Source organism: Triticum dicoccoides, chromosome 7A (assembly GCF_002162155.2).
Source record: "Triticum dicoccoides isolate Atlit2015 ecotype Zavitan chromosome 7A, WEW_v2.0, whole genome shotgun sequence".
Classification (NCBI taxonomy): domain Eukaryota; kingdom Viridiplantae; phylum Streptophyta; class Magnoliopsida; order Poales; family Poaceae; genus Triticum; species Triticum dicoccoides.
Window position 1 is genome coordinate 726678360 of NC_041392.1, and position 12387 is coordinate 726690746.

At 42.1% G+C, this 12387-nt stretch overlaps 2 long non-coding RNA genes across 3 annotated transcripts; one reads left to right on the forward strand and one right to left on the reverse strand.

The window, feature by feature from the left end:
• Positions 1 to 202: 202 nt before the first annotated feature.
• Positions 203 to 2336, reverse strand: LOC119328500. 2 transcript variants are annotated; one of them, XR_005158991.1, is made up of 5 exons: positions 2256 to 2336; positions 1920 to 2019; positions 1238 to 1595; positions 772 to 886; positions 203 to 640 (listed from the first exon to the last, which is right to left on the reverse strand). It is a non-coding gene; the product is annotated as an uncharacterized LOC119328500 (long non-coding RNA). The 2 variants fall into 2 exon arrangements; XR_005158990.1 differs by lacking the exons at positions 1920 to 2019; positions 2256 to 2336 and having other exon boundaries at positions 1238 to 1901.
• A 1044-nt stretch (positions 2337 to 3380) lies between these two features.
• Positions 3381 to 7615, forward strand: LOC119328385. Its single transcript, XR_005158945.1, has 6 exons — positions 3381 to 3515; positions 3591 to 3655; positions 3975 to 4134; positions 4501 to 4869; positions 5720 to 6499; positions 7144 to 7615. It is a non-coding gene; the product is annotated as an uncharacterized LOC119328385 (long non-coding RNA).
• The last annotated feature ends 4772 nt before the right edge of the window (positions 7616 to 12387 follow it).

The window sequence follows — 12387 nt, forward strand, 5'->3', positions numbered from 1 at the left end:
CAAAAAACATAAAACGACCAGGTTGGCTTCTACCATATATAATTTCTCCCCACCCACTGCACAAAAACAAATTGGCGCCTACTATTTTCGGTCAACAACAATTAATTTGCTCTACCCAACTGTGTTTCGCTTGCAACAGCTACTAAATGTAGTTATACTGATCATAAACTTCGGAAACTTATATGGGATAAAGATGGCAATGTGAAGGCCAGAAATTCAGTATTGAATTAGATGAAACTTGCCACGCTCTCCAACATTTGTTAGCAGTATGCTTGAAATCCACGATCAGAATAGGAACGCAACACACCTGTTTACATGTTATTACTCTCTCTGTACATAAATATAAGTCGTTTTAGAGACTTGTATGTTCAGTCTAAGACGTCATATATTTGTGTACAGAGGAAGTAGTTAGTAATAAGGTCGAGTGCTTCTTCCATGCATGACATAATACTGGGTTGTAAATAATGCTTCTTCTCAAGATGCAGTCTCATGATCTGCTTGATGTTTCCCAGGGATGACCAAATTGGTAGCGTGAGGATCCCAGTTACTCACAGAGGCGGGCAATGGCATGTACAGGGCTGAGCAGCACCGCTAGGCTCCAAGGGACTCATTCAACCAACATCTTCCTTCTGCACAACCACTGCAAGCGAAATATGAGCTCAAGTTGCTACCCAACTCATACAGATTTAAACCCAATTGATCAGTCAAAACGAAAAGTACAATCATCCGAGCATGAGGTATAGAGTAGAGCACCACGAAATCCTAGGTTACCTCTTCCAGCCGTCGTATACGAGCCCCTTTCCATCCTCCCGCGCACTCTTCTTCGGCACCCCAAGGCCGCTGCCGCTTTGGTCACCTCCTTCACCTCTCTGGCTCCCCTTACAACCTAAGCGGACGACGATGAGGAAAGGAAATAGAAATCGAATCTATTCAACCTATTGTAAACTCACTATAAAAGTATAAAAGAACATATGCCTTGTCTGGAAATTGCAACTATAATTATTAAAATAAATTTTCACGTACATAAACTAATCAGACCATTAGGCAGTTCATTTTGAGTGAACAGAACACCCTCCTTAAGCGATTAACAGTTTCTCATGATATCTATGGTATAATAGAATAAACAAACCAAAGAAAAGCTATATATGATTACTAAAAATTGTTGTTTGCTATCAAGAAAAGTGATGGTGTTGCATCAAGATGATCTATGTAAATCAAATGGAGCTGAATTCTGAACCTGCTTCTCGCGGCTAGCTCGTCTAACAGTGGAATATGAGTAGCACATTTGTATGCACAACCGTATTGCAGTAGCTAAAGGGGCTTGTCCCCCTCTCCCTCATGTCATTAGCTATCAATAATCATTACCTAGTTAGCCATTTGTAGAACAAAGTAAACACAGAGAAAACGAGATGGATTAATTCCTGATAGATGAGATGTATCCTCTTAGCATTACTCAAAAAAGGATACCTGATAGATGAGATGTATACTCTTAGAATTACTCGAAATCACCGAGTTCACTTTCACATACCTCAAGATCAGGTAGAACTTTATCTAATTATCGTCTACTCAAAAAGCATTTCAATTACTTGCAAAACCTGCCATCACCAAGACATCAACACTTGTAGCAATAGACATCATACATTACAATATATATCATCGGCTCATCTCATGTTGCCTAAATCTACATGGACCAATCAAATAATTGTAGCCATATGAAAGAAAAAACTGAAACAGTTCAAAGAAAGGCAAAGAATCTTCAGGCTCTGTAGCAACAGTGGGATTGCTCTTATTTTCGACAAACTCCTTTTGTGTAGAAGCAGTCAATCATGTCTAAAAAAATCTAGAAACAGCTAGCAGGCTAACAAATATGTCATTATTACTGCACATGACTCAATGCAAACTACAGTAAGGGGCATAACCTGTGAAGATGGCCATCCGTCCTTGTTGCTGAAATTGCATAACTCCAGATTTCATTTTTTTATGTCATTAAGCAACTCAACGAACATGTGAAAAGCACACCTGCAGTAGGAAGATTCAGCAGCCACATGCAGCAAGTCAGGAGTCGTGTATGAGTAAATCAGAGAAAGGAGAAAAGATGAAATCCAGAACATAAGCGGGAACAGAAATTAGATCCTTTTTACATCAAATCAAGGCTAAAAACGTGTTGAAACATACCGTTGGGTGTCTAAGGCTTTATGTTTTCCAGATCAAAGAAGAAAACGATCTAGTTTTAAAGAGGAGAGTGATTAACCTACCTCCAATCATCAGGGGCGTGCAGATCTGAGTAGGGGGTCGATCCGGAGGAACCAGCATCCACCAAGCCCCGCCGCCTCAACATGAGCTCCTCTCCCTGCCCTCCGGCCGGTCACCGGAGCCGCCGCCGGCGGCGACCGCCTCCCTCACCTTGTGCCCCTTATCCTCATTTCTTCCTATCTCCCTCATGCCCTGGTCTCTTAGCATCAGCAGGACACCGTCTCCACCGGAGCAAGACGCCGCACCCGCCGCCAGATCCATCGACGCCGCGCCCGGATGGCCGGCGCGGCACCAGATCGAGCGCCTGGCGGTTGGGATCGGGAGGCGAGGGAGAGGAGAGCCCGTTCTCGTGTGTGTTTCTGGTGGTTTTTTCACTTTAAAAAGGACCGTGTGATGAATACAGTAAACTATAAGGATTTATTTGTAAAATGTTTGAACGAAACGTTTTCTCACTTAAGAAAGGACTGCGGGTTGAATACTACAAAACAGAGGGGCTTTTTTGCCAAAGCGTCGACGACGTACGACCAGAAGCAGTAATTGCTTTATTACTATATATATATAAAATATATAATATAATATATATATATATATATATATATATATATATATATATATATATATATATATATATCTTTCCCTACTAATAAAGCACGGAGTGCTTCTGCCCGTCCGTCGTCGCACGTTTTGCAGAAAAGCCCCTCTATTTTCAAGAATTCAACCCGCAGTTCCTGTTTAAGTGGATCGGGGAAAACGATTCGTTTTTGCACAAAACACCCTGTCGTTTGGATTATTCAACCCGCGGTCCGAGCAAATTTGGGTAAAGAAAAAAACACGACCAAAGGAGGATAATGGGCTCGCCTCCTCTCCCTCTCGCTCAAGTCCTCACCGCCGCCGCCACCACCCACGCCGGCAGCTTCCGGCGAGCTCCGACGCCGCGCAGCACGCCCCCCAACTCCCCGGAGTCCGCTCCTCCCTACCCTCCGGCCAGATTCTCCGCTCCCGGCCTCTACCGCCCGCTCGAAACGCCACCCCCATGGCTAGGGTTTCGGGCAGGGCTTCGCCGGCGCGTCTCCGGCGGCCTAGGTTCGTCCCTCCTTCCTTCTTGGCTGGGATCCACCACCCCTACACCTCACATTCTCTTCATGTCCTCTGCTGCAGATGCAGATGGAGCACGCCATGGGAATTCCCCATCCACCATGGTCGCCGCCATCAAGGGCTTCTTCACGGAGATGTGGAGGACGCCATGGACCTGCAGCTCCAAGGTTCTATCTTGTCCACATCCCCTCCCCTCCCCTTCCCGTCCCTTCCTCATCTCGTTTCATTCCCTTCCCATGCAGGTCAACAGGGAGGAACCCTAGCCATAAGCACCTCCTCGGATGACGCCTCTGCTACACCAAGATAGGTCAAGCAACCCCCATCTACTCTCTGTCTCTCCCATTAGCACAAGTCCAGTTTTATTTTGAACAAAATTCTGCTACTACACAAACAAGTCCATTAACAGATCTATTTTTATTTAATTGATATCCTTCCAAACACAAACAGTGTATATATGATGTGCTATTTTCATTTTTGTGCTTTTATTTGTAAGCTCATAAAATAGTTACACTAGAAATGCCATGCAAGTTCTTAGTGAGCGAGTGGATTACACTTGTGTAAACCCAAAAGTGGCAGAGGCGAGTTTCCTCTTAAGCTTTGTAATATTCCTTATTTCTTCTTAACAGAGATATATATGATATCTACATGGCTGCTATGCTACTTTTTTTGTGTGATGAATCATTGTGAGTTTCGAAGAAACTTCCAATGTTACCTCCGCCAAGTTTGCCGGCAGAAGAAGCACATCCATTGAGCCGTTCAATGTCGCCTGCGGTGGCTACACCAGAGGTATGTATCCCCTTGAAAGCTAATCAGTTGATAGAAATAGAAGCCCCTATTTCAGTTTATTGTTTCTGAATTGGTGCTACTTCTGATGGCTCTTGTTTCAGTTTATTGTTTCTGAATTTATACTTTGAATTTAGTAGATAGAAGCCCCTGAAATTTGACCCATCTATTCCGGATGTTTCTTGGTCTTTGGAATCTCCAGATTCATTGCTTCTTGGTCTTTATTTTGTTGGTGAATAAATTGTAGTGCAGTAAATAACACAGAATGGATCAGAGTGACTTGCGATTTTTTTTTTAATGTCTAGGTGAATAACAGAATTTTTTCAATTAGACATCGGATGTTTAGTGTATTCTACAAACTGACTGCAGGCATGCAACATTGTTGAAGGGCAAAGGTACTCTAAGAAGCTGAATGATAAACAGGTCACCAACATACTTAGAGCTTCCTTGGGTTTGTGGAGGACATGTCTGGTTTCACAAAGTCAGTTTCACTTTCACGAAGACAGTGGAAATGCAGAAAAAGGAAAGCATGTGGATTTAGAAATTTCAGCATTGTAGAGCTCAATTGAAATGGAAAACGGGATTTATAGCATCCAGCTAGAGTGGTGATTCGATTTTTGATGATTGGTACTTTGGTTGTGAGGTCGATGAAGACATGAGATGGATTTGGTCGGGGCAGTGGGTTTGCTCGTGAGGAGGTGGGAAGGACGAAGATAGTGGAAGAAGCTTGAGATGATGGTGATATTACTGACTCAATCCTTTATTAGCTCTATTTTGTGTGGATCTTTCAGGTGCATGAATGATAACTTGTGCAAAACTACGCTTCCCTTGTCATTTGATAATTTTTATCTTTATGGTGCTCATAACATATTTTTCATCTATAATTATAGGAGTTTGTTACCTTCTTTTGGTCGAAGAATAAGATGTGGGTAATATATGCATTGCCGACTTAGCTTAACATTTTTTGAACAGAATTTCTATAAATTTATACAAGTATTGTGCTGAAGTCCGTGAAATAGGTTAATGGCCGAGAGTGTTTATAAGTTATCAAGTCGAGCACATAAGTCTGGAAGTAGCTAATTTTCCTACTGAAAAGTAGATACAGATTTCTGAAGACATGAGACATTAATACATAGTATACATAGCAGTCTTCTTAATTCTATGATTCTTCATACCTTGAGGCTGTTAAACATCTATGCACCTTTCATTTGATGAGGTACATTCAAATTGGGTCTGTTTATAACTTTGATGAAAGAAAATTATCTTCCCTTAGATGGTCAAGGTTCCAGAGATCATTGATATGAAAGAAGGCATATATTTGATTCACGGAATTGCCAGTAGTATTGGAGTGAGCGTGAGTATCAATTGCTCGGAGAGGAAATCATGAACCGCGATCAGAATACTGAAATATATCTGATCTGTGTGTGTATCCTGGCCACTTGATTACCGAGTACTGCCGTTTGTCTTCACATTTGATTTCTCATATGAAGCTACTAATTTTGACAATTCCTTTTATTTTACAATGCTATTGCTTTTGTTTTCCTGTGGAAAATAAACTAGAGGGAATTAACGATTTGTTTTTCTTTAGATGTTGTCGGTCGGGTGTCTTCTGCTACTGAAGTTTTACCACCATCTGGTGGTGCTTGAGAGTAGAGACGGCATACTTTCATCAGCAGTGGCCAAACCCCCAGCACCGCTGGTGCTGTACACCCCTGTACCCCTCGACATCCAGTGCCTCGCGTCTGCCCAACATGAACACCTCCTCAATATGTACATCTCTGAATTTTGCCATTGCTAGAGAAAGTAGAGCATTGTTTTACTGTAGCTATAATTTGAGTTTAGAAGATATACTCCTCTCTTTTTGACGTCAATTTTTTCAGTTGACTTCTCCGTCCAGTCTCATGTCTTTCTCTTTAGCAGGGATAGGTGAGTACTAAACGAGTAAAAATGTCCTTCTCTTTTTCATATTTCTTCCTTTTCCTTACTACTTTTGTGGATCCAAATCTCATGATGGCTCTATGTCTGTTCTTTTTGTTGACATGGATTTTACCCTGAAAATTTTCTTCTGATCTACAATGTTCTGCCATCTAAATTTGTCTGTATATTGTGAATGAGTAGACACTGGTGTAGAAACCCAATCGGATGAAATTACCGACTACAGAGAGGTGTAATTATTAATTAATTTCTTGCTTTAAAAGATATGCAACTAGCAGAGTTTCTTATTTTTATCAATTGGATTACGACCGAAGTGAAGAACTTATGTGGACAGTCTGGCAGATTTCAGTGGCAAGATTTTTGTACAATTACAGTAGCAGATTTCAGAAATTTGTAGAGCACATGATTTACAAGAACAAGATATTCTGTCAAGGTGTGTACTTTTTACCCATTGCACTAATCTTTTGCATTGAGCGATTGGCTAAAAGAAAGTATTTCCTTTGGAATAATCTTTCGTGCACTCACAAGTATAATATCTCCATTTCGTTATTTTCTGATTTTCTGTCAGTAGTATTTCTTTTAGCTACTATTTGCCCTTGGATAAATCACTCATGCTATTTTAATGAGGTTCATTCTAGCCGTTTGCTCACGAGAACAGAAACATTTTATCTGTTGGCTAAATGAAAGTACATTCTTTGAATTTGCCACTTTTTCCTGCACTTGCAGGTATAATATCTCCATTTCCTGGATTTTTTATTCTTCCGTTAGTAGTATTTCTTTTAGCTACTTTCTGCCATAGCATAAATCGCTCATGCTATTTTAGTAAGATCCACTCCTGCTCTATGCTCACTAGAACGGAAAACAAATATTATCTGCTTATTTTAGTGTCGCATTTCGCTCACAGTATTCATGGTCACAGATAAAACAGTAATAAACTCCTTTCTCTGTCAAACTTACAGAGTACAAAGTTGTCATGCCTGATCAGCAAAAGATTTGTGCTTCTTTGGCACATATATATCACAGTAGAGTATATGATTTTCACATTTCTTAATTTAAAATTTTCCTTTTTTGGCACAGCCATGGATATCAACAATCAGTCAAGCAAAGAAATATTCATGGGAGATATACAGGGATCCACAAGAATGTGCACCGTATGGCACTACCCTTTTGTCATCGAGCCACTATCACATTTTGGTCAGCAATCAGTTCAAGCAATTCTCAGCGCCATTAGTCAGAAGTTGGAATTTACATCTAAACGAACAATACATCAAGCAACAGAAGAAAAAGTGGTCATCTCTTTTTCTTGGCACCAAGATGCCATACAAGCATTCAGACTTCGGAATCGCACAAGCAGTTTGTATATAAATGGTGTGCCATATCGTTTTAACATGGACACTTCAAAAGAATATATGCCAAGAGTGGTCGCTGATTACTATGATTATAGTAATCCTAAAGAGTTTGCCTCTGTGTTTCTGTTCACATGTAGCTGATGTTTTAGCCTTTTAGAAGTATATGGCATTGCTTAAATTATGTTTCTTTTGGCAACAACATATGAAATGGAGAAATTTTTAGGTTTAGGATAAAATTGTTCTAGATTTTGAGAAGATTGTTACAGATCCATGAGAAAAATGTCGCAAATTTAGGAATTAACTATTCATATTTTCGGTTCTTGGTTAACAAGCTGGTCACAGTAGTTTTTTTTTATTTTCTAAGCAAGCTGGCCACAATAGTTGATGTGGGTCATAAATCAAACAATTACTCATGTAGTAGGCTATGCTTCGGAGTGTGATGATTTTGTTCTCCCGGTGCAACGCACGGGCATTTTTACTAGTATATATATATATATATATATATAGTAGGGAAAGATACGTGATCGAGTCGGTTAGAGAGTTTGGTACGTCGTTTGCGGCTGGTTTGTGTCAGCCTATATATTAGGCATATTCACTTCTGTATTGGGGGCAGATTTGTTTTAGTTTGGAGTTGAATAAAAACAACAGAAAAGGCCTCACGTCAGGAGGCACCAAGGATGCGTTCTTCCGAATCCTAGGAATTTGTTGCTGCTGTGCTCGTGTCTGATCACATATCAGTTTCGGTGCAAGTCTTCTCCTTTGGCTTCTTACCTTCTTTTACGTCTATTTCTTCTGTGACTATTTCTTCTGTGACTATTTCTTCCGTCGTTCATTGTTATTTCGCAAGTACCATGGAAGATCGGACCAACCAGCGACTCATCGTCTAGTTGAGTCTTATCAAATGGTATTCAGAGCTAAAGTTGTTCACGGTACTGTGTCGATCAAGATGTCGACCTCGGTCAATAAGGATGATGAGGTTGCTGCTGATTCTCAGGAAATTGTACGTCTAGTGTACGCGGATGAGATTCCTGAAAATATCCGGGATGGTTTTGACCAGACGTGCAACTACATCAAGCAATGCTATGACGCACTAGAGGTGAAGCTTGGCAAAAGGATTGATGGCCTGATCGCCCAGTTTGATGCTTTGGCGGACACCATCAATACGTGCTTTGGCGGACACCATCAATACGCCGACGACTAATTCTGCACCACCACAGGCTGCTCCAGTTGCTCCACTGCGTTACGCAACACCGGCTTGCGATGGACATGCTGCGCGCATGATCGCCGTGTGGCGGCACGACCACATGCTGGAGATGATGGTGTTGATGACGATGTTGATCTTACGGCAGGGTACGCGCCACGACCGCGGCCCTTTGAGCCCCGTCGTGAAGCTGCTGCTCGTGGCGGAGCGCATGACCGAGTGGGTCAAGCTGCGCGTGTGCCTTTGGATGATGGAATTGGGCGGATAAAAATTTCAATCCCTTCGTTCTCCGGCGAATGCAAAACAGAAGGCTATTTGGAGTGGGAGATGCGTGTTGATCAAATTTTTTACGCACATCATTATGGTGAAGAGAAGAAAGTTCAACTTGCTGGAATTGAGTTCACTGGTCACGCGCTAATTTGGTGGAATCAAATTTGTCGTCCAAGACATCGCCCGACGACTTGGAGAGGGATAAAAGAATTCATGAGACGACATTTTGTTCCTGAGCACTATAAAAGAGATATGTACAACAAGTTGCATCGGCTCTCTCAAGGTAATATGAGTGTTGATGAATATTACAAGGAGATGGAATTGTTTATGATTCGTACAAGAACAACAGAGGATCCGGAGGCGATCATGGCATGTTTCTTTAACGGGCTAAACATAAAGGTGCAGGATCGTGTAGAGATGGTGGTTTATTACAACATACAAGATCTTGTGCACCAAATTGTGTGTGCAAAGCAGCAAATTAAGCGACGTCAAGCTAATGGTTTTCATAGCACCACTTCTAACTCATGGCGACATCCTGAACAAAACTCTGATGATGTTGGCACTAGTTCCAAGATGGCATCGTCGACTCAATCCAATGGATTTGTGCAAAAGGATGTGTCAAAATTAGGAACATCAAGAGCTGATACAAGTGTGCAGTCCACCAACCGTTCTAGTGACATAGAATGTTTCAAATGTGGAGGAAGGGGACATGTGAAGCGTGACTGTCCTAATGAGAAGAGAGTATTGCTCACAAAAGATGGATATACATCCGCTAGTGATGAAGAGGCAACTTTTGACACTTCTAGTGAAAATTTTGGAGATGCTGAAAAAGTGACTGCGAGTTTTGAAGACGCTGAAATATATCCAACTTTGATGATGCAGCGGGTTAAAGAGGATCGCATTGAGAATAAGGGGCAGCGTTGAAATATTTTTCAAACTCAATGCAAAATCGACAACACCAATTGTAAGTTGATTATAGATGGAGGAAGCTACACCAACGCGGTCAGCAAGAGATTGGCGGAAGCTTTAGGGTTACCTACATGGAAGCACCCTCAGCCACACCATGTTTAGTGGATGTATCATACAGGAAAGCTCAAGGTTACTCATAAAGTCCGCGCGAATTTTTCTGTTGGCGATTATACTGATATGGTGATATGTGATGTTTTGCCAATGGATATATGTCATTTATTGTTGGGGAGGCCTTGGCAATACGATCATGAAGCCACACATGATGGGAGGTCATATACTCATTCATTTTGGTATAATGGAAAACGGAATGTGTTGACACTGATGTTTGCTAATGCCATCAAGGTAGATGGTAAAGTTTCTCCACAACAAAAGATCGCAAAAGGTGGAAGGGGCGGCCGCCCCGGGCCCCCGAGTACGAAGGGCCTCCGATGGCTTCGTTTCCATATATACATACATGATGTTAGCCCATGTAAGATTGACTGATTTCTTAAAAAAGGGTAACAGATCGCAATCTTCTCGGCTTACCGCACGGCCATAATAATCTTCTCCGATTCTACTCCGATTCCCTGCTACTTGAGAAGCTAATCACAGAAGCAAAACTGCCGGCTGGCTAGTGCGCTCGCTGCCTTTGAATTCTCTCATACAGAAAAAAAGTGCAAGCGCTCGACGCAATATCCTTCATTGATGCCACACATGACTCTGGGGTCCGAGAGCAACTGCTGAACGGCCAGGAAAATAACTCCAGCGCCCTAATTGGCGGGCGAATCAGCCCAAGGTTGATTGCGCCCCCGCCCATGCCTTCTAAAGTTCTAATCGCGATTTTCTGCTGCTGCACGCGATTACTGGAAGAAGGTAATACAAAATTTCACATTCCAATCAACCTGCTCTCCGATGCAAAACTCTCTCTTTTCTATAGTCTTTATGTGTCGTTCATTCGTTTCATGAAGATCATCCCCATACATATCTCTTTCTCACTCCGTTTTCTTGTGTTGGTTAGGATTAGAAAAGCTGAGCTCGGAATTTTGTTGGTGACTAGTAAGCAGCAGCAGCAATATCTTGCAATTTCTAATTTTCTAGCCATCCAGATCTTTGTTCCACGCCTTTCTTAGCATTTTTTTTCAATGTGGGTTAAGACAAGACGTTACTGGTAACGTTAGTTATAACTAACAAGTGAGCCCGTGCATTGCCACAGGGAAAATAAGTCCTTACATGCTCCAAGTGATTCATCCGTGTTGCCACTCTCTTCACCGCCATTGCTGAAGGTGCTCACGTTATCCACCTATTAACAATGAGCGTGATCAATCTCAAGGCGATGAGCCTGGTCATCGCACCTTAGCATGTCCTTTTCGCAAGCCCATCTCTGCATCGACTTGTAATTTAGCAGACTTGCAATGATGGCGAGCACCACATGTCTCATCTACAGTTGGTGCATGCCCATCCCCACAGTATATATGTCCATCTTTTCGAAGAACCACCCTTACCGCCGCTACTCCTCACCGATGATGATCTACCCTGCACATACTCATAATTAATTGTAGTTATATACTAATTGTAGTTTTTGTTGTCTTCCATGTATCCAGCTCACTATCAAGACCCGAGCTTTAAAACTGTTTCCTTATTGAATTTCTCGAGTAGCCTCCATACTTTTGGAATGACCGTAAAGGTCTAAAAACTCCTCTTAGCTGACATCTTCAACTTTCGGTTAATAGGTTAGTCTCAAAAATAATATAAAAATGCATAATAAAGCCCATTAAAAATCCAAAACAAATAATATAATAGCATGGAACAATAAAAAATTATAGATACGTTGGAGACGTATCACCTGTTCGCACGCTTTGCCGTCCCCTGCTTCGCCGTGCCCAATCTCGCCTGCATTCCGGCCTCCACCGATGAGCTCGCCGGCGTCGAACCCGACCACCCCAGCCGATGCCACCGCCACCGTTCGACGCGCCGTCGTCTGAACGTTCGAACGCGCCAAATCCTGCGCGAAATGGCCGCCTATGGCCGATTTCTGACGCCTCCCGTGGCCCTCCGCCACATTTGAGGTCACCGGCGTTTAAACGCCGTCCGCCACTGACCTGGCTGGCGGGGGGCCCACCCCGGGCCACTGACATGTGGGTCCTAGGGGCCTAGTTGACCGCGTTGACCAGTCAATGTGCTAACTGGACTGGGTCCAGTCACTGACATTTGGGCCCCAACGCTTAATTAATCAGGTTTTAAAAATAAGTTAATATGTCAATTAATTAGTCTATGACAGATGGGTCCCACTAGCTAATTAGGTTAGTTAGTTAAGTTAACCTTTGTTAGTCAACTCAGTCATTGACATGTGGGTCCCAGTGGTCAGGTTTGACCTGGACCGACTGTGTTGACAGATGATGTCACCCTGACATATTACTGATGCATTAAAGTATTTTCTGTTATTTTTGAAAATTGATTTAAATGCCAGAAATTGCTTAAATATTTGAAAAATCATAGAAAATAATCCATAACAAGGTTAAAAATGTTTTCTACATGAAAGTTGCTCAGAAAAAT